The following is a 26,490-nucleotide window of genomic DNA, read 5'->3' as shown; positions in this document are numbered from 1 at the left end:
CCTGCCTTTACTGTGACAATCGAGTTGTATGCATTTTGGGCATTATAGAAAACTGGCACGGCACAAGAGAATTCTTTGAGACGGAGTTGTGAGGTTCCGATTAAGTAAGATGTCTTGATCATTTGCAGTGTGCAAATTGAATTGGTCAGTGGGGCGCTAGAAACTGGATAAGGCGCTGGAAAAGGATAAAACAAACCTCTTTATTTAAGTTCTAATGCCCACAACGCGTTTCTGCAGCGGTCTGCTGCCTTCATCAGGTGGAGTTATGGGAACATGGCAGAGACAGGCACTTTTATACATAAAGCAAAGGAACTCATTGGGAGGTGCCAAGGGAGAATTTGGTACTTAACCCCTCAACCACCATTAAAAAAGACAATTACAATTTAATAACAAAGAGGATTTAAAAAAGCATTACGGGTCAATAACTACACATTATAAACTTACTATTAATGTTGAGCCACCCCCGTAGTGTTCGAGTTCGGTTCGGTTCGTCGAACACCCGTGTGTTCGCCGAACTGTTCGTCAAACTGTTCGTCGAACACCTTCGAACACCGTTAAAACCAATGGTAGGCAAACAAAAACACATAGAAACACATAGAAAACACCTTCAAAGGTGTCCAAAAGCTGACAAACTGCTCAGAAGACATAACTAACACATGGAAAAGTGACAAGTACATATAGTCATGCGAAAAGAAAAGAGGTGGAGGAGTAAAAGGAGGGGGAGACACAGATATAGGCATGTCATGCCCTTCTAAAATCCAAAAAGTGAGAAGCCGACACGGCCAGTCCGTTCCTGCCCGTGCCATCTCCGTGTCGCCGGGTTTGTGCCAGAGCCGCGGTGGACCCTGATGGCAAGCCCCCCTCTCCCAATACTCGTGCCTGTCCGCTGGTGGGTCGAGCGAGCCCCCCTGTGGTGGAGGCAGCTCTAAGCTTTTTAATTTAAATTGTCTCTCTAATTTGAATGAATACACTTTAATTCCAGCTCCAGTAGCGTCCACTAAAGCTGCTGCAGTTAAAAAGCTTTTATAAGGATCGAGCTCAGCTGTCCACCGCAAGGCGTCCTAACGCCAGTCCCAGCCCCTATGCCTTGGGGTGCCAAGAGGAGACCCGAGGCAGCCGGACAGAAGGGTTGGTAAGAAAGGCCAGACAAAGGACACACAAAGGGAGTCCTGTGAAGCGCTCCAAAGTTATCTGGGAGTTGTCTGAGCCCCTCACCTGGTGAGCACAGTACGACGTGGGCAGCCGTTACCTGCAGAAGTGGTCTGGATAATAAGAACTGTGAGTGAAGGCCCTGGACTGCATCACTGACTCCGTGTCGTTACTGCTGCTGCCCTGCACCATCACCCCCACCCTCCGCATACACTTCCCTGAGGCTATACTCCTCCCGTGGGGAGTTATGCTACGCTCTGCTGCACCCACAACACCAGCCTCAGTGGTCTGCCCTGCAGCGGCGGTTCACTCTGACCGCAATCCACGGGTGGCGTAGTCGGACATTTAAACATCAAAACCACATAAATAGTTCCGCCACTGGTTTGACCGCCCTGAGCCACAGAACCGGGTCGCCGCCACGGAGACTACAACCACCAGCATCCACCAAAAAGGGTCCAGCTCCGGGTGTCCCAAAGCCCAGGGGGCGCGTCAGAACATTTTCATCACCTTTCATAATCACCAATGGGACAAGGCAGGGATGTCCTCTGTCCCCTCTCTTATACATCCTAGTGACGGAGCACCTGCTCTCATCAATTCGCCATAACCCCAATATTAGGTGGATTGAGGTGGGAGGCACCGAGTACAAGTGCTCTGCATTTGCTGATGATGTCCTAGCATATATCACTCAATCACATATATTCATCCCTGCTGTTATGGCTGAAATAGATCACTTTGTTACATGGTGAAATTTTAAAATCAATGCAGCGAAGTCTGAGGCCCTCGATGTCTCCCTCCCCAAATCCATACAGGATTCCATCCAGTCCAACTTTCCCTTTGCCTGGCCCTCACAGGGTATCAAATACTTACGAATTCCTATTCATAGAGACCTCTCCCATCTATGTTATCTTAATTTTGGGCCCTTTATTGAACAACTCCATACAGACCACGGTTGGCAAGTTAGAACTGTAAGATTCACTACGTGAACCACTGGTGTTTTGTGGAAAAGCACATGTACACTGTGTTCCAAATTATTATGCAAAATGTGTTTAAGCGTGATAAGGGAAGAATTTGTTTGTCAGTTAAACTCATTGATGGTGATGTGTGTCAGGGCTCTTTATATCACTGTAAGCAATTGCAGACACCTGTGATAATTAGTTTGGTAGGTGTGTCCAATGAAAGACAAGACTACTTAAGAAGGCTGTCCCACATTATTAAGCAGCCTACATTTTCTGCCAAAATGGGAAAGAAAAAGGATGTGTCGGCTGCTGAGAAGCAACAAATTGTGGAGTGTTTAGGTCAAGGCATGACTACAATTAACATTGTGCGATGATCAGGATGAAGTGTCTTGGCAATCAAGAAGTATGTAGCTGATTCACAGTACACACATGTGAGTGCTGATAAGGGCAAATTGGGGACTCTTTCCTACAGGCAATTACGTCAGGTTAAAAGAGCAGCGGCAAAAAAGCCATTTCATAGCAGCAGACAAGTTTTTGAAGCTGCTGGTGCCTCCAACGTCCCCCGAACAACAAGATGCAGGGTCCTTCAGAGGTTTGCAGCTGTGCGTAAGCCATCCTGTCGACCTACTCTATCCACTGCACACAAGCAGAAACGGCTCCAGTGTGCCAAACAATACATGAAGACTGACTTCAAAACTGTTTTGTTCACGGATGAGTGCCGTGCAACGCTCGATGGTCCAGATGGATGGAGTGGAGGATGGCTGGTTGATGGACACCCCACGCAAGCACGGCTACAGCGCCAACAAGGAGGAGGTGGAGTAATGTTTTGGGCTGGAATCATGGGGAGAGAGATTGTCGGCCCCTTTAGGATCCCTGAAGGGGTAAAGATAAACTCCATAATGTATGTGGAGTTTCTCAAACAGCACTTCCTGCCATGGTTCAAGAAGAAGAACCGTGTATTCCACAGCAAGATCATTTTCATGCATGATAATGCACCGTCTCATGCTGCACATAACACATCTGCATCTCTGGCTGATATGGGCATAAAAGGGGACAAACTTATGGTGTGACCCCCATGCTCCCCTGACCTGAACCCCATTGAGAACCTCTGGAGCATCATCAAAAGGAGTGTCTATGATGGCGGGAGGCAGATCGCATCTAAGCAACAGCTCTGGGAGGGTATTTTGTCCTCATGCAAAACAATTGAAGCAGAAACCATCCAAAACCTGACAAATTCAATGGATGAGAGAGTTCAGAAGCTCCTTTCGAACAAGGGGTCCTATGTGCAAATGTAACATCACCTAGAATAAAGTTTTGAGTTGAAAACTGTTTGATTTCAGTTTGTAATAACTTGCTAATGCTTATAATTTCAAAAATGACCATTTTTTTGGCCTTTATTAAAATGAAAAGGTTGATCGAAGAGTGTGGGGGATCTAAGAGTGTGGCAACCCAGTAGTCAGGATTACTTCGAATTCTGACAATCTGAGGGTCATGTTGCAGGTAGTTCAGCAAGAAGGCACTTATGTGTCTTGCGCATCTCGGAGCCCCAAAATTATTTTCCGGGCTAGTTGCAGCTAAAAATTATTATTAATTTAAAATCTGGTGGAGCTTAGTATAGATAGCCTAATAGAATCAGTGCTGCACACTGCTACAAAGCCCAAATCATTTTCCAGCCAAGATACAGATAAACATGATTAGTAATTTTAAATCTGGTGGAGCTTAGTATAGATGGCCTAATAGAATCAGTACTGCACACTGCTACAAAGCCCAAATTATTTTCCAGCCAAGATACAGATAAACATGATTAGTAATTTTAAATCTGGTGGAGCTTAGTATAGATGGCCTAATAGAATCAGTACTGCACACTGCTACAAAGCCCAAATTATTTTCCAGCCAAGATACAGATAAACATGATTAGTAATTTGAAAGCTTAAAACGGTTGGTGAGGTGATTTTAACCAATCATCAAGCTTTTACTCTCCCCAGGATGACACAGGGGTAGAAAAGTCGTTTCAGATCCATGATTTGTTCATCTTTATGAACGTGAGTCTGTCTACATTATCAGTGGAGAGCCATGTTCGCTTATCTGTCAGCACACCACCAGCAGGGCTGAACACACGTTCAGACAGAACGCTGGCTGCGGGGCATGACAAGATCTCCAAGGCGTAAGTGGCTAGCTCCGGCCATTTATCCAGATTGGAAGCCCAAAAAGATCAAGGGTCCAGTGGCACCGTCATGGCTTCAATGTTTACTTGGAGATACTCCTGTACCATCGTCTCTAGGCGTTGACTATGTGTCAGACTTCTTGTCTCCTGTGGCCTTGCAAAGGATGGGCTAAAAATGTGGTGAAATGATTCCGCAAAATTGATGTTACCAGCAGATACTGTGTTTCTGTTACGGTTTGAGTGCTGAACACTCGACGGTCCCATGGTTGGCAAGTTGGAACTGTGAGATTCACTACGTGCACCTCTGGTGTTTTGTGGAAAAGCACATGTAAGATTCTGTAACAGTCTCTGCTGTTACTCCTGCATGCGTGCATCCCTTTCTATGGCAGGAATAATTTCTGCAAATTTACTTTTGTACCGGGGATCTAACAGTGTGGCAACCCAGTAGTCAGGATTATTTCGAATTCTCACAATTCGAGGGTCATGTTGCAGGTAGTGCAGCAAGAAGGCACTCATGTGTCATGCGCATCCAGGAGCACCAAGTCCCTGTTGTGTTGGTGGCGAGGTAATAATCATGCTTCCTTCCTCTGTCCTCTCCCCCCAACCTCGCACAACAGAAATGTGATCAAGGTCTCCCTCATCTGATAAGTCTTCCATCAGTTCGTCCTCCACTTCTTCCTGGGCTCCTGCACATTCCTCACTAGTTTGGCTGCTACCATGCGCCCTGGTAAAACCATCTCCCCCACCCTCACATGCCTGCCGCCTTGGTGCTGCCGACCGTCTGGACCTTGCAGATGTTAGCCCTTCCGCATACAACTCCTCCTCCTCTACTTCCTCCACCTCCTCTTGTGCCACCACCTGACTCCGAATTCTGTTTAACATGTGCTCCAGCATGTAAATCACCGGAATAGTCATGCTGATAATGGCATCGTCAGCACTAAACATCTTCGTCGCCATTTCAAAACTGTGCAGAAGGGTGCATAGGTCCCTGATCTGAGACCACTCCTCCAGCGTGATTTGCCCCACCTCTGGATCTCGTTGGCCCAGGCTATACGTCAGAACGTATTGCACCAGGGCTTGTCGGTGCTGCCACAGTCGCTGCAACATGTGCAGAGTTGAATTCCACCGGGTAGACACATCGCATTTTAGCCGGTGAAGTGGCAGGCCCAACGAATTCTGTAGAGATGTAAGTCGCTGAGCTGCGGGATGCGAACGGCGGAAGTGAGCACACAGCGACCATGCCCTCTACAGAAGGCCATCTAGTCTGGGATAGTGGGCTAAAAATTGCTGGACAACCAGGTTCAACACGTGAGCCATACAAGGCACGTGTGTGACATTGCCCCGGCGAAGGGCCGCACCCAGGTTTGCAGCATTGTCGCACAAGGCCTTTCCTGGTTTCAGGTCCAGTGGAGACAACCATTCATGAAATTGGTTCTCCAGAGCTGAGCACAACTCCTCAGCTGTGTGACTCACATTTCCCAGACATTTCAAAGTAAAAACCGCCTGATGATGTTGAGCCCTACTGCCAGCATAGTAAGAAGGTGTGCAGGATCCCTTCTGCGCAATTAGAAATCTTGTGGCATGACCACACAGGCTTTGGGTGCAGGTGGAGGACCGAGAGGAGGTTGAGGAGGCAGAAGCTGTGGAGGAACTTTGAGATAAAGAGGATTGACGCACAACTCGTGGGGACGGCAAAACTTGGACAGCAGCCCCTTGTCCTGCTGTCACCATAGTTACCCAGTGCCCAGTCAGCGACATGTAACGCCCCTGTCCATGCCTACTCGTCCAAGTGTCTTTGTTTGAGAAGTAGTGCCGACTGGGCATCTGGTACTGGGGCACTGCGACGGACATAAGGTCTCAAAAATCCTCTGTGTCCACCAGGCGGAAAGGCAGCATTTCTGTGGCCAAGAGCTTGCAGATGGTGAAATTCAACCTCTTAGCTTTCTCATGGCTAGAAGGAAATGGTCTTTTACTTGTCCCCATCTGATGGACCGAGGGCTGGCTGTTGTGCTTAGACGGGGTTGAGTAGGGTGTCCCCGGCAAACTGCCGGTCTGTGAAGAAGATGCAGGCGGAAAAGTTAGGTTGCCTTGATCCAAAGGTGGTGCTCTCGATGTCAGAGAGCGCTCAACACCAGCTGGTGTTACCACCTCCAAAGAAAATGATGACCTGCCAATCACGCTGGCTGTTGCGGGTAAAGAGGTGGCAGGTCTGCGTCCCAAAACAGGTGTGATTGCTGTCCCCCCATTCACAGAGGATGAAGAGGCCACGGATGCACAAGATATGGCAGATGGTGGTTGGCCCGGCCGGCTAGTCCGCATTGTAGCACAGTGAGCTTCCCACTGCAACTTATGCTTCATGTCCATGTGCCGGTTCATGCATGAAGTACTCAAACTATGTATTTTTTGGCCTCTACTTAGCTTTTACTGACAAATGTTACAGATAACACGAGTTGGGTCATCTTTATCGATCTGAAAAAATGCCCAGGCTATGCAAGGCTTAGCACCCATGCGACCTGAAGAGCCACCACGACTTGTGGTGAGAGGCTGAGTTGTGTTTGAGGAGGCAGTTGTTGACGCGCTTCCAGTACGACGTCTCTGTCCAGGAAGGCGCAACCTGACCTCGTCGTCACTAGCATTCTCCTCCACCTCCTCTGCTGACCTCATCTCTTGGCTGACTGTGGGTTGACAGTAAGTGGGATCTCCAATCTCATCATCATCACCCTGTGCGTTATCACACCCGTCGTCCTCAGAGCCAGCCTGTTCCTGCCCTGACAAAAAACTAAAGTTGTCGCTCCAATCAGGTATTTGAGTCTCATCATCGTCTTCCTCATTGTCTCCACCAACAGGAGTTACAGTTTGGGAATGAAGGTCTACATTATGGTCAGAACCTTCAGCGTCTGGTCCTGGATCCGACTCGTAAAGATTCTGGGCATCAGTGCAGATCATTTCCTCGTCTGGATTCACAGAAGCGCTGGAGCCGACCTCTGATTCCCAGGCTATAATATGAGTAAACAGCTCTGCAGACTCAACCATCTGTTCTACCTCATACTCAGATGGGCAGCTGGAGATTTGGGAGCTGTGAGGAAGCAAGTGCGATTGGGGTGACACCTTTGAGGACTGGAGTATTTGTACGTTGAAGTTGATGTGGAGGAGAGCCCACTTAAAGGAGCACTTGATATCCGTTGAAGCACCTGCTGTTTTTGTGCCTCATCTGGAATTTGTAGCGATTGGCGTGGCCGTAAGAAAGGGATCTTATCACATTGTCCGCTAAAAGAAGTAGACATTTTAGTTTGGCTGGAAGATGGTCTTTCTTCTGCAGATGTTACTGTTGCTTTAACACCTACCCCACGGACTCAAACTTTTTTCCCCTTCCCAACACGCCTATTCCCCTTTCCACCAGCAGCAGGCCTTTTTCCACTCATTTTGGTAGTTAACTAATTCACAACTCTGGAGTTGTTTGCACAAAAAAACAATGGATGGTAACCGAGCAGAGCTGAGTGGCCAAACTGTGGTATTAGGCCAAAACTATTGTCTGGGTTAGATGCAGAAAAAAATTATATTCAATTTGCAACCTGATGGAGGTCAGTATAGATGGACTAATAGACCAAGTCCCACACACTGCTAGAAGCCCAAATATTTTTTCAGAGCTAGATGCAGAAAAAAAGTATATTCAATTTGCAACCTGATGGAGGTCAGTATAGATGGACTAATAGAACAAGTCCCACACACTGCTAGAAGCCCAAATATTTTTTCAGAGCTAGATGCAGAAAAAAAATATTTTTAATTTGCAACCTGATGGAGGTCAGTATAGATGGACTAATAGACCAAGTCCCACACACTACTAGAAGCCCAAATATTTTTTCAGAGCTAGATGCAGAAAAAAAATATTTTTAATTTGCAACCTGATGGAGGTCAGTATAGATGGACTAATAGACCAAGTCCCACACACTGCTGGAAGCCCAAATATTTTTTCAGAGCTAGATGCAGAAAAAAATGATATTCAATTTGCAACCTGATGGAGGTCAGTATAGATGGACTAATAGACCAAGTCCCACACACTGCTAGAAGCCCAAATATTTTTTCAGAGCTAGATGCAGAAAAAAAGTATATTAAATTTGCAAGCTGATGGAGGTCAGTATAGATGGACTATTAGAACAAGTCCCACACACTGCTAGAAGCCCAAATATTTTTTCAGAGCTAGATGAAGAAAAATTTTTTTTTTAATTTGCAACCTGATGGAGGTCAGTATAGATGGACTAATAGACCAAGTCCCACACACTGCTAGAAGCCCAAATATTTTTTCAGAGCTAGATGCAGAAAAAAATTATATTCAATTTGCAACCTGATGGAGGTCAGTATAGATGGACTAATAGAACACGTCCCACACACTGCTAGAAGCCCAAATATTTTTTCAGAGCTAGATGCAGAAAAAAATTATATTCAATTTGCAACCTGATAGATGTCATTATAGATGGGCTAATAGAACAAGTCCCAGACACTGCTAGAAGCCCAAATATTTTTTCAGAGCTAGATGCAGATAAAAATTATTTTTAATTTGCAACCTGATGGAGGTCAGTATAGATGGACTAATAGACCAAGTCTCACACACTGCTAGAAGCCCAAAGATTTTTTCAGAGCTAGATGCAGAAAAAAATTATATTCAATTTGCAACCTTATGGAGGTCAGTATAGATGGACTAATAGAATGATGATATGCCCAAAAGGTTTTTACTTCACTAGGTGCAGTAATAAAATTTGTTATTCTATACAAAGGTGGTGTAGCTTGCAACACAGAGAGGCTACTCCACTGACTAACACACTCTGGAATTGGCCAAAAAGGATTAGCTTTGCTAGATTTAGCCAAATGCTGTGAAAAAAGACTTGCACGGCACTGGCACAGACCTGCCTGGCAAAAACTGATAGGAACTGATGTAACTTAGTCCTGAAAAGGACTGCAATTACAATTAGTCTTTACTCCCAACCTATCTATTTAAGAGCACAGACCTGCCTGATAAAAGTCATAGGAAATGCTGTAACCTAGTCCTTAAAATGACTGCAATCACAACTATTCCCTACTCCCAAGCTATCTGTAGATTTGTGCGAAAATTGGCTTGAAATTAACAAGGTATAGCACACACAGAAACAGCGGTGCCGTCTAACACACAGCTGCAGCAGTGAGAAAATGGTGGCGACGGGGAAAATGGCTGGGTCTTATAGGGCAAGGACATGTGACATACACTGCCAATGACACATGCCCTTGCTTGTGTGAAAAAAAGCAGTTCGCTCCGTGTGTGCTCTGCTGATAGGCTGACAGATTGCACCTCCCCACTGTAAATGCGGGAAAGAGAAAAAAAAATGGAGATCTTCATTATTCCTGCAGAGATCCATCCCCTGCCCCGCCCCTCCTCCCACTGTACACTCAAACTGCGTATTAACATTAATTTTCAGCATTACTGAGAAAAAATCCAGTTATGATTTTGGTGCACGAACAGTTATCGAACATAACCTCGAACAGCCGAATTTTTTTCAAATCGTTCGTGTTACCCTAACGGCTCGAACACCGCCCAAAACAGCTCGAATTTGAGATTGGCGAACAGTTCGAGTCGAACAACGCTCATCTCTACTTACTATGAACATGCAAGATGCAGACATTAACTGCAATGCTTTAAAAATACATACTTATAAAAATGCATATATAAATGAGGGTAAATAAGCATATTACATAAATTTGGTGAGGCATATTCTGAGTATACCCCTGAACCAGTTTTTATCCCCCCAAAAATATATAAATATTAATAATTCATCTGCACACATTATCAATCGCTAAATTCAAACCTTTTGGATATAATGTACCCAATTTAAAAATCCAAAAATTCTCTCTCTTCATAAGATAATTAAGCCGATTTGTTACATTATCAGGTACTTGTTCTAAAATCGTGAGTTTCAAGCTAATGGGATCTCTCTGGTGGGCAGTCAGAAAGTGCTTAGAAACACTATGCTGCACATACCCATTCTTAATATTAGAGCGATGTTTATTAAGGCGGGCCTGCATTCTTTGTATAGTTCGGCCCACGTATTGCAAACCACATCCACACTGCAACAAGTAGACCACATAGTCAGAATGACAGTCTACTTTACAGGTGATGGGGAATTGTTCACCTTTGGTTTGCGAGCAGAAGGATACTGCCCCATGATTAATGGTACCACAGTATAAACAGCCAGGAGATCTGCAAGCAAAACAACCTACTCCTTCTTGCCTTTGCCTCCCATATCTCCGTACTGAAGCTGCAGACTTCAATGTCGTGTCACTGGGCGATATGAAGGACCGTAAATTCCGATTCTTCCTATAAACAATCCTGGGTTTACATGGCAAATGTTTGGACAAAAGCGGATCCCCCAACAGAACGCATCAATAACGACTTAATAGTACCTGTATGTACACTCTAGATTTATTGAAAGTAGTCACTAAACTCCAATCTTTATATCCTGTATTCGTATGCTCACAGTTAAGGCCAGAAAATCGAGCCAGACATGATTCCTGACTGAGCGGCTTAATTCTTTTATGTGCATCCCTAATCAATTTCTTAGGATACCCCTTCCTCAAGAATCTTTTTTCAAGGACATGAGCCTCCTTTTCAAAATCTTCATCCTGCGTGCAATTTTTCCGTATATGCCAATACTGGCCATACGGAATGTTCTTAATCCACCTTGGAAGATGGCCACTGTCAAATCAGAGGTAGCTATTCACATCCACGGTTTTGAAATGGGTGGATGTGAGAACCCTCCCCAAATCATCCAATTTCAAAACTAAGTCAAGAAACTGTATGGAGTCACTTGACATGGACACAGTGAACTTAAGACCTCATGGGTTATTATCCAAAATTTCAAATAAATCCTGGGCTGATTTTTCTGTCCCTTCCCAGATAAAGAACAGATCATCAATGTAACGACGATATAATCGTATATGGCCTTGGGTTAGAGGAGAAGACGTGATAAACAAAGATTCAAAGCGTCCCATAAAGATATTTGCGCAGCTGGGAGCTACCCTTGTCCGCATTGCACAGCCCTTTATTTGCTTATAAAAATTATCTTCGAATGAGAACACATTATTATTTAATATGAATTCTATTGATTTCAAAATAAACTGTTTTTGAAAAAGGGGGATACTACTATCTTCCAATAAGTAATGGCGCACCGCTTCTGTACTTAGTTCGTGGGAGATATTACTGTAAAGAGCTGCAACGTCTGCTGTGATAAGGATACAGTTCTTCACAGACGGCAAACTTCTAACTGTGGCAATTAAAGTTGAGGAGTCTTTAAGATAGGACCCCAATTCACATACATATTTCTGAAGAAACATGTCGATGAAGTGTGATAGATTGGACGTAATGGAATTTATCCCAGATATGATGGGGCGCCCAGGCGGATTACAAGGATCCTTGTGCTATTTAGGTAAAAAATAAAAAATGGGGGTCCGGTAACTTGAGATATCTAAGAACCTTTTTTCATTCTTATTCAGAATGCCCTTTTCATAACCTTCCTTAATCAAATAATTATAATGAACAAAGATGGAGATAGAAGGATCAATGTCCAATTTATGGTAGTATTGGTCGTCACTAAGTATCCTAAGACCCTCACACAAGTACCAGGATCTGTCCATAATCACGACTCCTCCTTTATCAGCACTTTTTATTATAATGTCATTATTGTTCTTCAAAGTCTGCATTGCTTCCCTTTCACTTTTCATCAAATTGCCTGGTTTCCTGCTCCGCTCAATCGAGCGTAGATCTCTGAGGACCAATTGTTGGAAAGATTCTATATGTGCACCCTTGTGGTGCATCGGGTAAAACTTATTAGAGCCTCCCCTGACCGCCATATGCTTATATTGATAAGTAGGGATGGTTACCTCATCAGGTGAATTGGAAAAACCTATGAAAGCATTGGGAGCTGGTAATTTCTTGCCACGTTCCTCTATTAAAAAATGTCGCTTAATAGTCAATTTACGAAAGAATTCGTTCAGATCTAAGAAAAGATCAAAACTATTTAATTCAGCATCTGGACAAAATGATAATCCTTTAGCCAATAAGGAAGTTTCACCTTCTGTAAGCATGTGACTAGAAAGGTTAAATATACAACAGGATCTTAAATCACTAGTCTCCAAAATTTGTGAGCTGGATGCTACCTCACCTATACCTTTGTTTTCTTGGCGATTAGGGATTCCGAGGTCACGGCTATTACCTGAGATCCCTCTTCCTCCTCTACATCCACTTGTCCTCTTTTTCTTTTTGGGTGGCGCACTGGTGCCACTTGAAAAAACTGAGTGATTTTTGAATCTTTCATTATTATTGGTGGCTTAAATGGGCCAAATAATGGTGTAGATCTCATTGCTATGTTAGCCATATCTAACATGGGCGCAGTTAGAAACAAGGCAGAATTTTTTACCTCTAATGTTGGCGAGTCCATGGTGCATGTGGTATCCACAATGGGTTCGACCAAATTAGTATTATTATCTCCTAATTCAAATAATTCCTGACTCATGTCTGGTCCTATTAACCTATTAACCTATTAGTTGCAGAACAGAGGGCACAGGAGGGGTGATACACAGAAATGAGGGAAGAGATATTGGCCAGTGCAGAACTGTGGACAGCTTGGTGGGTGAAAGAGATTAGTTTGCATTGTATTCTGTAATGATTATTTAACCTAACTAGAGATGAGAGGTGTTGGACTAGAACTGTTTGCCAATCTCAAATTCGAGCTGTTTTGGGTGGAGTTCGAGTTACATAGTTACATAGTTAGTAAAGCCGAATAAAGACTTGCGTCCATCAAGTTCGACCTGTTAGTTCTGTAATTGCTAAAGTTGATCCAGAGGAGGGCAAAAACCCCAAATGATTTAGCCAATCTTCACCTGAGGAAAAATTCCCTCCCGACTCTGAAACCAGCAGTCAGAATAAATCCCTGTATCAACCTACTATTTTAATTTATTTTTAAGTATATGCTGAAATCTGCCTGGTATCTAGAAAAGCATCCAGTCCCCGCTTGAACTGGTTTAGTGAATCCGACATTACCGTCTCCTCACTCAGTGAATTCCATATTCTCACTGCTCTTACCGTAAAGAACCCCTTCCTATGCTGGTGCTGAAACCTTTTCTCTTCCAGTCTTAGTGAGTGCCCTCTTGTTACCGTAATATCCCTCCTTTTGAACAAATCCCAGGCAAGGTCTCTATACTGTCCCCTAACATATTTGTACACATTTATTATGTCCCCCCTCAACCTTCTCTTTTCCAGGCTGAATAGTCCTAGTTTTGCCAACCTCTCTGGGTATTGCAGTCCCTCCATTCCCTTTATTAATTTTGTTGCCCTCCTTTGTACCTTTTCAAGCTCATTTATATCCTTTCTATATATTGGGGCCCATAACTGAGCACAGTATTCCAAGTGTGGTCTGACCAGTGCTTTGTACAGTGGAAGAACAATGTTCTCATCCTTTGCAGCTATACCTCTTCTGATACATCCCATTACCCTGTTTGCCCTTCCAGCAGCGGCCTGACTTTGGGCACTCCAATTTAGTTTGCTATCAATCAAGATGCCCAAGTCCTTCTCCATCTCTGAATTCCCCAATGATTTCCCATTCAGTGAGTACTGGTGACTTCCATTTTTCCTTCCCATATGTATGACCTTACATTTCTCCTCGTTAAACCTCATTTGCCATTTAATGCTCCACCTACCCAGCTTATCCAAATCCCTCTGTAGGTCTTCACTATCCTCTTTTGTATTAATTGTTTTACATAACTTTGTGTCATCTGGAAATATTGATATTTTACTATTTATCCCGTTGACTATGTCGTTAATAAAGATATTAAATAACATTGGGCCTAGTACAGACCCCTGTGGTACCCCACTAGTGACGCTTACCCAATCTGAGTATATTCCATTTATAACCACCCTCTGCCTTCTATCCTTTAGCCAGTTAGCTACCCACTTGCAGACATTTTCCCCCAGCCCCATCATTCTCATTTTGTATACCAACCTATTATGTGGCACGCTATCGAACGCTTTTGAGAAGTCGAGATACACGACATCCACTGGTTCCCCCTGATCTACTCGAGAGCTAACCTCCTCGTAGAAGTCAATCAGGTTTGTTTGGCAGGAGCGATTCCTCATGAATCCATGTTGGTTCGGGGTTAATAGAATATTAGCATCAAGATGCTCCATGATTGCCTCATTAATAAAGCCTTCAAAAATTTTGCCCACAACGGACGTCAGACTCACCGGCCGATAGTTTCCGGTGTTACTTTTTGCTCCCTTTTTGAATATTGGCACTACATTCGCCTGTCGCCAATCAAGTGGTACAGACCCAGTCTCAACAGAGTCCTTAAATATAAGATATAACGGTCTGTCTATCACATTACTTAGTTCCCTTAGTACCCGTGGGTGTATGCCATCAGGTCCTGGTGATTTGTTTATTTTAATGTTACTGAGGCGTTTCTGTACCCCAGCTTGGGTTAGATTTTTCATACTTAGTGGAGGATTAAGTTTGTCACTTCTCATTTCGCCTGTTAGTTCTTTTTCCTTTGTAAAAGTTGACGAAAAAAAATTATTTAATAGATTAGCTTTATCCTCATCTTTCTCTATGATTTTGCCTTCATCACTTTTTATCGGTCCAATATTATTCGATTTAATCCTTTTACTATTTATATACGTAAAGAACAGTTTGGGATTTGATCTACTTTCCCTAGCAATACGTCTCTCTGTTTCCTCCTTCGCTATTTTTATTTGTTTTTTGCAGATTCTCGTTTTTTCCTTGTAACACATTAGTGCCTCCTTGCTGTTTTCCTGTTTTAATCTCTTGAATGCCTCTTTTTTGCTATTTAACGCCCCTTTTACGTTCTTATTCAACCATATTGGTTTCCTCTTATTTCTGGCCCTTTTATTCCCATACGGTATATACCTCTCGCACTGAGTATTCAGAATTCTTTTGAAGGTTTCCCATTTACTATTCGTATTTCCTTGATTAAGAACTTTGTCCCAGTCTATAAGTTGAAGGTTTTCTTTCAGCTGATCTAACTTCGCCCTCCTAAAGTTTAATGTTTTAGTTGTTCCCTTATTGATAACCCTACTGAAGGGTTGTTCGACGAACGTGAATGATTTGCAAAAAATTCGGCTGTTCGAGGTTATGTTCGATAACTGTTCGTGCACCAAAAGCGTAGCTGGATTTTTTCACATAATGCAGGGATTGTCTGCCACTCACTGTAATGTCACAGCCATGGTGGTTGTGGCATTACAGTGGTTGCCCAAATCGATGGGAACAGTGCTCACAGTGAAACATGAAAAGCCGGCAATTCAGCAGCGGCGTACACCGGTACCCGACAATTTAGAACAGAAAGAATAGAGGATCACACATAGATTAGATAGATAGAAACATGTCAGTCACATATATACGAAGTACAGTGACAATGTTGGTTACTGTACTTGTCATTTATTGTTAAAGGATTTCTTTAAAAAAATAATAGTGTTTTCATGCACCGTCTCTTTAAAAAAGCCGGCCAGCAATTCAGCATCGGTACCCGACAATTTAAAACAGAAAGAATAGAGCATCACACATAGGTATGATAGATAGAAACATGTCAGTCACATATATAATAAGTACAGTGATAGTGTTGATTACTGTACTTGTCATTTAGTGTTAAAATAAAGGATTTATTTTAAAAAAAATTGGCATGGGGTTCCCCGTAATTTTAGTCTCTAGCGGAGGTTAAGCAGATGGCTGGGGCAGATGTTTGAAGCCTGGGAAGGGGGTAATACCCACGGAGCTTCCCAGGCTACTAATATCAGCCCCCAGCCGAATACCTAGCCTTTACTAACTATTAAAATGGGGGACCCCCCCAAAAAATGACATGGGGCCCCCCTATTTTAATAGCTAGCAAAGGCTAGGCAGACAGCTGGGGGCTGATATTAATAGCCCAGGAAGGGTGCCATGAATAATGGCCCCCTCCCAGGCTAGAAACACCAGCCATCAGCCACCCCAGAAATGGCGCATCCATAGGATCCAAATCTATGTGTTTTTAGTTGCCTGCCATTGGTTTTAACGGTGTTCGATGGTGTTTTACAGTGTTCTAAGGTGTTCGACGAACAGTTCCACGAACATCCCGGTGTTCGACCAACCGATCCGAACCCGAACACTACGGGGGTGGCTCAACACTAAACCTAACCTGTTCAATGACTGGCACAGGGTAGAGGCATCGGTGAAGTGGCTTTATGGAAATACAAACCTGGCTGCTACATTCAGGAGGGATTGGAGAGGAGACAGTTTGTTTAGAAGGAGACAGATTAGAAGAGAGGTGCACTAGTGAATAAGAGCGACAGCAAGAGCTTTTGAAGTATCAAAGGTGAGAAAAGGTCGACTTCTGGAGAAGCTTTTAAGGTGCAGGTGACATGAGTGAGTGAGTGATTTTCCACGTTGAATAAAGGAAAGTAGTGTGTCAAATATGACTCCAAGATAGCAGGCGTGCCGAGTGGGAGTTATGGTGACACCACCGAAAGGAAATTGCAAAGTGAGGTATAGTTAGGTTAGTAGAGGGAGGAAACCGAAGGAGTTCATTTTTGGAGATATTAAGTTAAGTCTCTTGTTGAAGAATTATATTAAAAAAAATTACCATCTGACAATGCCAGCGGCAGAGGTCACAGTCAGACAGTTCATTGAACAACAAAGGTGTACAAGTGAGGGATACATAAACTAGATGCGGCAGAGGCATGAGAATGCTGTCGAAGGTCTGGAACAATTTTCTCAGACCCTCCCAGCGCCCAGGCCCTGATACATGGGGTACTCTAACAAGGAGGGAAAATTTTTGGAAGATGCAAGCTGGACACGTGGCATGAACTGTCTTTCTGCGCCTTGGCGGTCGTGGCCGCTAGAGTTTTGTCAAAGATGGTTTATAGTGCCGCCGAGGGCATAATAACTAATAAAACTGATAGGCGCATCCGCATGTCAACTTCAAATGCTGACAGGCTGACTCTTATAAAAATGAACAAGGGCTGTATTGGGCTAGACTTCTCAACACCACCAGATGATAGCATCAAACATAAACTCAAATCCAGTGGTTATTTTTTGAGGGGTCTAATCCTATGCACCTCTTCACACCCAGACATGGGTATACCCTTCAGGAATTGTTTTATTTTATCTCGCCTTCCTCCTTCTCCTCATCCTCCACCACCATATCACCAAGGAGACCGTGATGCAACACCCGCATGATTTTTTTTAAGGATGTTTCTGATTAGAGGCGAGCAAATATTTCAATGTTTGTTTCGGACTACAATTGCAATTTTTACAATATTCGCCAATGTAATTGTCGAATATTCGCCAAACATTGCCGACTGCCATTGGATTCAATGAGTGCAAAAGCCAAACGTATACACAAAACCATTAAATTCGACCAAAAGCTGGCAAAACACATCAATTTAGGGGCAGTCACCAGGAAAGTGCCATCAGTATAAATATTATTATTTATTATTATAGCGCCATTTATTCCATTGCGCTTTACATGTGAAACGAGGTCACTGACAGGTACAAGAGTAGAGAGGACCCTGCCCGTGAGGGTGCACAGTCTGTAAGGGATGGGTGAGGATACAGTAGGTGAGGGTACAGCTGGTCGTGCAGCAGTATGATGGAGCGAGGGTTACTGCAGGTTGTAGGTTTCTTGGAAGAGGTGGGTCTTCAGCTTCCTTTTAAAGATTTCAACAGTAGTCGAGCGTCTGATATGTTGGGGTACAGATTCAAGAGTAGAAGGGATGCATGGGAAAAATCTTGTATGTGATTATGGGAAGAGGAGAGAAGATGGGATTAGAGAAGGAGATCTTGTGAGGATCGGAGGTTGCATGCAGGTATGTACCGGGAAACTAGGTCAGACTCACAATTATATGAAGCAGACAGGTTGTGGATGGCTTTGCATGTCATGGTTACGGTTTTGAACTGAAGTCTCTGGTCAATGGGGAGCCAGTGAAGGGATCATAGATTGTTGGAGCCAGTCCACAGTAAAAAAAGGAGCCATAGAATGTCCAGGAACCTTCCCACACACTTTTCTTAGCCAGAGCTGCTTCTCAGCAGGGTTGGACGGGCCCACCAGAGAATCCTCAGGTGGGCCCTAGCTTCTCCATCAGGAGAGTTCATGATAGCACAAACTTTACAGCTGCTATAAAGCTTTTGAGCGAGAGAGAAATGTGGGCCCTCAGAATCAAATATCCTGGTGAGCCAAATGTTTACGAGTCTGACACTGCCTCTTGGTGAGAGTTGTATTTCACCAAAGCCATATTCTTTAGCTAGGTGAAAGGACTGGCATAGAAGGAAACCGTATCAACTCCTGATATCATTTCTCCAACACCAGGTTCCGCTCATTGTCACACATGACCATGCCTGGCTGTATGTTCAGCGGTGAGAGCCACAGATCAGGCTGCTGTGTTACAGCTTTCAACAACTCTGCAGCGGTATGCGGTTTGTCACCTAAGCATTAAGCATATTATCTTCAGCACAGCATGTTGCCGTTTGGATAAGGCAGTGCTGCAGTGCTTCCAGCTTTGAAACTCATGTGTTCATTTCGGAGATGGAGGCAAAATTGGAAGAGGAGGTGCAAGAGCTGAACAATGTGATTACATTGAGGTTACATTGGTCAGTCTGGTTTTTATACTAAAGAAAGATCCTACTGTGTTTTTATTTTTATTCATTTATTTTTTTACGTCTCTTCAAATGTGTATTGGAGTGCGTCCTAATTTTTGGTAGCCCTTGAAATTGCTGCATATGCTATAACAGTATAGGAGACACACTCCTTAATAATGGTAAGGACAATTGAAATAGATTCTATTTTCTAGAATATTACCTGTCATATCTGAAATTCTTTTACGTGTGAGGTATCGCAGTATGGATAGCGTATTACACTGATCCAGCCAGTTATTATTGCCTTATACTGTGTGCTGCTGCCCCAAAAAATGTAAAATTTATTCTATTCCCTATCAATAATGCTATTAGATGCATTTACAATAGGGACAGGTGCTGCTAGGTGGTATCATCACCAGCTACAGATGAGTATTCATTCTGATCACATAAATGTCTTCCACAGTCCATAGCTTTATTATTTTTTATTTCTTTGGCCTTATATACAAGTCTTTACACTGGAAAGAATGTTTCTTAACATTTTTTCCATTTCAGCTTGTTTATTGTATGTTTTTTTTGCCAGTCCGCAAAAGTAGCATAATACTCTGACAACATTGTTCAGAGATATGCTATATATCAGCGGCCAACTGAGAATAGGTTTGAACCCTCAAGGGCAATACTTTAAATGAAGTGTAATATTTGACACACTCACAGTAATTGCTGGATTATTAGGGCAGTCATATGGGATAACGTCTGATGGCCACGGTTTCAGGCAGTCGCCTAATAGTATGTTATTTGTCAGCGACCAAGTGTCAATTGTTTCAACAAAACACACGTGGCTGACTTTAAATGGAGTGGAATATTTGCCATGCTCCACAAAATTTCTGTATTATTACGGCAATCATATGGATCACATGCGTCTGAATTTTGAAAAAAGTTCCTCTGCTTCCACAATGCAGTAATATGAATAAAACTAAAAAAATCTGGCTGTATTCTGCGAACAAGCAAATGGAGCTGTGAAATGGTGTACACTGACACACTGCTACAATCTATAAATGGAGGACAATATTTTCCACGTTCACTACAAATGGCTGGATTTGAACCGCAGTTATATGTGATACGTCTGACAGAGAGCCACATTTTTAAATAGCAGGCCTGTAGTTTACTAATACTATTCTTCAGAGACCTAGTGTAAATAGCTTGACCGACACACTGCAATGAAATGGAAGGCAGAAATGGATGATTTTGGAGCACTGTAATATGTGATATGTCTGACAGAGAACCACGGTTTTAAATAGTAGGCTGTAATTTACTAATATTATTCTACACAGAGACCTAGTGTGAATAGCTTGACTGACACACTGCAATGAAATGGAAGGCAGAAATGGCTGAGATTGGGACACTGTTATATGTGATATGTCTGACAGTGAACCACGGTTTTAAATAGCAGGCCTGTAATTTACTAATATTATTCTACACAGAGACCTTGTGTGAATAGCTTGACCAACACACTGTAACAGAATGGAAAAGGAGGCCAAAATTTTCCAGGTTCAGTTCAAATTTTTGGATTTTTATCACTGAAATATGGAACAGATCTGGCTGTATTCTGCAGTGCTAACAAGCAAATGGAGCAGAAAAATGGTGTACTCTGGATTGCTTTTTTAGCAAATAACCAGGATTAAGATTAAAAAAAAAATTGCCCTGGCCCCTGATATCTGGGGCTATGTCTACAAATATCTGTAATAAGAAGGAGAGGGGGCGCCAATAGCGCTGTTACCCAGATAACCAGTAGTAAAAAGAAGGAAGATGAGGACATTGGTGAGTTGTGAGAATTCACAACTCATATGATGGTAAATGGAGTGCTGCAGGAGACACCAAACCTCAAGAGTCCGAGTAAGTAAGTAGTGGATGAAAGAAGAGTCAGAAAATCTGTGCTCCTCCGGGTCCGAGTAAGGATGCAATATCCAGTGCATAGTTATGAGTCCATTTATTAAAAGCTAAAATCAGACGTGTTTTGTGTACCACGTTTCGTGGATCATGTTTTCATTATATGTTTTTAACACTTGACATGTGTGCTCTGTAGTCCAATATTGAGCATAATTTAGGTTTAGAAGCAGTTGATTTTTTTCTCTCTGAAGACTCGAGTATATTACCTGAATAGAAAGTATTCCTTGTGAAGGGTTTGAGATTTATTCTCAAACACAATGTGTTCTCCTTTCCAAATAAATTATACCTCCTACAGTTTGGGACTGCGATAGGGACTCGGGTCGCCCCAAGTTTCACAAACTTTTTTATGGGGCGCTTCGAGTCCCTGTCACCAATTATGTCTGCCAAATATGGAAAACATGTTATTTATTATAGTCATTACATAGATTACCTGTTTGTAACAAGGAATGGTACGCAAAGTGAGGCAAGGATATTTATAGATGAACTAAACGAAAATGATTGGGAATATTTTTCACAAAAGAAAGTTCAGCAGAAAGAATTGTGTTCCTTGATCTAGAAATTTTCACCAGACAACATTCCATCCAAAGTAAAATCTATTTTAAATCAGTAGATACAAATGGTTATCTTGATTACCAGAGTGCTCACTATCCTAAGTGGCAAAAGAACATGCCACCAAGTCAGTTCCGTTGATTTAGGCGAAATTGCACCTCCATAACAGATTATGTGGAGCAGTCAGAAATTCTGTTATCCAGAGATTATTTAAAAAGAAGGGATATCCTAAGGAACTTTTCTGTTCTGCATATGAGTGAAATCTCTTTCTGACACAAAACAATTGTTTACGGCTAAATAGACTCGTTAAAATTGAAAATAAAAATAAAAACGGGAATACAGTTTTATCACTACATTTAATAGGGGAAATAAGATAATTCACAGTAAATTAATAAATATTGGTACCTCTTAAAAAATATCCGATCTTAAAAGATTTGTTTCCCCCTAGACCAAACATTGTATTCCTTGGAGGAAAAACTCTTAAAAATAGTATAGCGCCTCGTCTATTAAGAAATAACCCTAAACTTCTCCAAAATACTGAAAGTAATAACAATGATAAAAAAGTAGGAGTTTACAGATGTGAAAATAAACACTGCCACTGTTGTAAAATTGTTAATCATGGACAAAAAACGCTAAACACAATAGATTCTGGTACAATATATAATCTTACTCAGCAACTTACATGTTGCTCTTAATTTGTTGTCTATGTGGTGATATGCGACTGTGGACTTCTTTATGTGGGACGCACCACACAGACGTTACGCAGTTGCATGAACAGTCATAGACACAACGTGAAGATAGGGTTTTTAAAACAGAGCTTGTCCAAACATATCACCGTAAAACATAATAAAAACTTTAATTCAATAAAAGTCACCCCTATAGAGCAGATTCCTTTCACTACTTTCAACAGAAAATCAGTCTTGAATAGCAAAGAGTCCTACTGGATTAATCGGCAAGGTAGCCTATACCCAGATGGGCTTAATGAAGTATTAGAATCCATATAAGATAAAATGATATATTTTAAAAAAAAATCTTTCTTCTAAAAAACATTAATACCCAGGTTGGCTCCTATCCCTTGTTTTTTTAGACCTTTACTCTAGTAGAATGAGGCTCGTCTTCCCTTGGGGTGTGTGGCTGAGTATGATGGTGTCCATTGTTTGGAGAAATAAATGGGTGAACATCGTCCAACCGGTGTGTTTTTTGTTTGATATCACCATATTCCAGTGCTGAGGCTAGTAGAAAAGCAGAGTGTAGAGATATATTCTTTCTCAAATCTTTAAAATATACTATGCGGGGGGAAGCATATGGAAGTAGTTGGACCCGATACCACATTTATGTTTGCTAGCACTAGGATTAATAATATAAAAAAGTGAAGTGTGCTAATATGTCCACTGTTTGATTTTTCCTGTCTTTTAAAGAGTTGGATAGCGATAATGAAAATACTAAAGATAATCTAGTAACTTATTTTCAGTGCTACAAGTTATAATGATCAAAACCTCTTCCAGAGTGCTCTGGACCTCAGACTTGGCCGAAGGTTCGCCTTCCAACAAAACAATGACCCTAAACACACAGCTAAAATATCAGAGGAGTGGCTTCAGAAAAAATCTGTGACCATTCTTGACTGGCCCAGCCAGAGCCCTGACCTAAACTCAATTAAGCATCTCTGGAAAGACTTGAAAATGGCTGTCCACTAACGTTCACCATCCAACCTGATGGAACTGGAGAGGATCGGCAAGGAAGAATGGCAAATCTAGGTGTCAAAAACTTGTTGCATAATTCCTAATAAGACTCATGGCTGTACTAGCTCAAAAGGGTGCTTCTACTCAATACTGAGTAAAGGGTGTGAATACTTAAGACCATGTGATATTTCAGTTTTTCTTTTTTAATAAATTTGCAAAAATGTCTACATTTCTGTTTTTTTCAGTCAAGATGGGGTGCAGAGTGTACATTAATGAGAAAAAAAATGAACTTTTTAGAATTTACCAAATGGCTGCAATGAAACAAACAGTGAAAAATTTAAAGGGATCTGAATACTTTCCGTACCCACTGTATATTCATATGTCTAACTATTATCTGTCTATCTATAAATATATTTATCTATCTATCTATCTATCTATCTATGTATTATCTATCAATATATCTATCCATCTATCAATCTACTACATATCTATCTATATATCAATATATCCATTTATCTATTAACTATCTTAGATAGATAATTAGATAGGGCAACAGATAACAAATAGATATATGGATAGATAAATAGATAATAGATCGATCAATAAATAGATAGGTATATGGAAAGCTAGATATATAGATGATATATAGATAATAGATAGATATACTGATAGATATAAATGTGTGATATATATACAGTGGGGGAAATAAGTATTTGATGCCTTGCTGTTTTTGTAAGTTTGCCCACTGACAAAGACTTGAACAGTCTATAATTTTAAGGTTAGGTTAATTTTAACATTTAAAGATAGAATATTCAAAAAAATCAAGAAAATCACATTGTATAAATTAGATACATTTTTTTGATTTTGCAAAGAGAAATAAGTATTTGATCCCCTATAAACCATTATGAGTTCTGGCTCCTACAGACCAGTGAAACACTCCTAATCAACTCGTTACCTGCATTAAAGACAGCTGTCTTACATAGTCACCTGTATAAAAGACTCCTATCCACAGACTCAATTAATCAGTCAGACTCTAACCACTACAACATGAGCAAGACCAAAGAGCTTTCTAAGGATGTCAGGGACAAGATCATAGACATGCACAAAGCTGGAATGGGCTACAAAAGCATAAGTAAGATGCTGGGTGAGAAGGAAACAACTTTTGATGCAATAGTAAGAAAATGGATGAAATACAAAATGACTGTCAATCAACATCGATCTGGGGCACCATGCAAAATCTCACCTTGTGGGGTATCCTTGATCATGAAGGAGGTGAGAGATCAGCCTAAAACTACATGGGGGAACTTGTTAATCATCTCCAGGCAGCTGGGGCTACAGTCACTAAGAAAACCATTGGTAACACATTAGGCCTTAAAGGTTTAAAATCCTGCAGTGCCTGCATGGTCCCTCTGCTCAAGAAGCGACATCTGAAGTTTGCCAATGAACACCTGGATGATTCTGTGAGTTATTGGGAGAAGGTGTTGTGGTCAGATGAGAAAAAAAATGAGCTCTTTGGCATTAACTCAATTCTCTGTGTTTGGAAGAAGAAGAAGGATGAGTACAACCTTAATAACATTGTCCCAACCATGAAGCATGGTGGGGGAAACATTATACTTTGGAGGTGCTTTTCTGCAAAGGGGACATGACGACTGTATCATACTGAAGGGAAGATGGATGGAGTCATGTACTCTGAGATTTTGGTCAACAACCTCTTTCCCTCAGTAAGAACACTGAAGATGGGTCATGGCTGGGTCTTCAAGCAAGACAGTGACCCAAAACATACAGCCAAGGCAACAAAGGAGTGGCTCAAAAAGAATCACAGTAAGGTCATGGAGTTGCCGAGCCAGTCTCCAGACCTTAATACAATAGAAAACTTATGGAGGGAATTGATGCTCTGAGTTGTCAAGCGACAGCCTCAAAATCTTAATGATCTAGAGATGATCTGCAAAGAGGAGTGGACCAAAATTCCTCCTGACATGTGCGCAACTAGTGATGAGCGAGCAGACTCGCAAGTACTCGGTACTCACCCGAGCATCGCAGTACTCGAGATGCTCGGAGCTCGCCGAGTACTAGCGAGTAGAGATGAGCGTTGTTCTACTCGAACTGTTCGCCAATCTCAAATTCGAGCTGTTTGGGCAGTGTTCGAGCCGTTCGGCGAACACGAACAATTTGAGAAAAATTCGGCTGTCCGAGGTTATGTTAGATAACTGTTCGTGCACCAAAATCATAACTGGATTTTTTCTCAGTAATGATGAAAATTAATGTTAATACGCAGTTTGAGTGTACAGCGGGGTGGGGGGAGGGGCAGGGGATGGATCTCTGCAGGAACAATGAAGATCTCCATTTTTTTTTCTCTTTCCCGCATTTGCAGTGGGGAGGTGCAATCTGTCAGCCTATCAGCAGCGCACACACGGAGCGAAGTGCTTTTTTTCACACAAGCAAGGGCATGTGTCATTGGCAGTGTATGTCACATGTCCTTGCCCTATAAGACCAAGCCATTTTCCCCGTCGCCACCATTTTCTCACTGCTGCAGCTGCGTGTTAGACGGCACCGCTGTTGCTGTGTGCGCTATACCTTGTTAATTTCAAGCCAATTTTCGCACAAATATACAGATAGCTTGGGAGTAGGGAATAGTTGTGATTGCAGTCCTTTTAAGGACTAGGTTACAGCATTTCCTACGACTTTTATCAGGGAGGTCTGTGCTCTTAAATAGATAGATTGTGGGAGTAAAGACTTATTGTAATTGGAGTCCTTTTCAGGACTAGGTTACATCAGTTCCTATCAGTTTTTGCCAGGCAGGTCTGTGCCAGTGCTGTGCAAGTTTTTTTCACAGCATTTGGCTGAATCTAGCAAAGCTAATCCTTTTTGGCCTATTGCAGAGTGTGTTAGTCAGTGGAGTAGCCTATCTGTGTTGCAAGATATACCACCTGTGTATAGAATACCAATTTTTTTACTGCACCTAGTGAAGTAAAATCTTTTGGGCATAGCATCATTCTATTAGTACATCTATACTGACCTCCATCAGGTTGCAAACTGAATATAATTTTTTTTTTGCATCTAGCTCTGAAAAAATATTTGGCCTTCTAGCAGTGTGTCGGACTTTCTCTATTATTCCATCTATACTGACCTCCATTAGGTTGCAAATTAAAAATAATTTTTATCTGCATCTACAGTACCTCTGAAAAAATATTTGGGCTTCTAGCTGTGTGTGGGACTTGTTGTATTAGTCCATCTATACTGACCTCCATCAGGTTGCAAACTGAATATATTTTTTTCTGCATCTACCTCTGAAAAAATATTGGGCTTCTAGCTGTGTGTGGGACTTGTTCTATTAATCCATCTATACAGACCTCCATCAGGTTGCAAACTGAATATAATTTTTTTCTGCATCTAGCTCTGAAAAAATATTT

Source organism: Phyllobates terribilis, unplaced genomic scaffold (assembly GCF_046119375.1).
Source record: "Phyllobates terribilis strain yellow unplaced genomic scaffold, ASM4611937v1 Scaffold_13__5_contigs__length_258822181, whole genome shotgun sequence".
In the NCBI taxonomy this organism is placed as follows: Eukaryota; Metazoa; Chordata; class Amphibia; order Anura; family Dendrobatidae; genus Phyllobates; species Phyllobates terribilis.
This window is presented reverse-complemented; position numbering follows the sequence as displayed.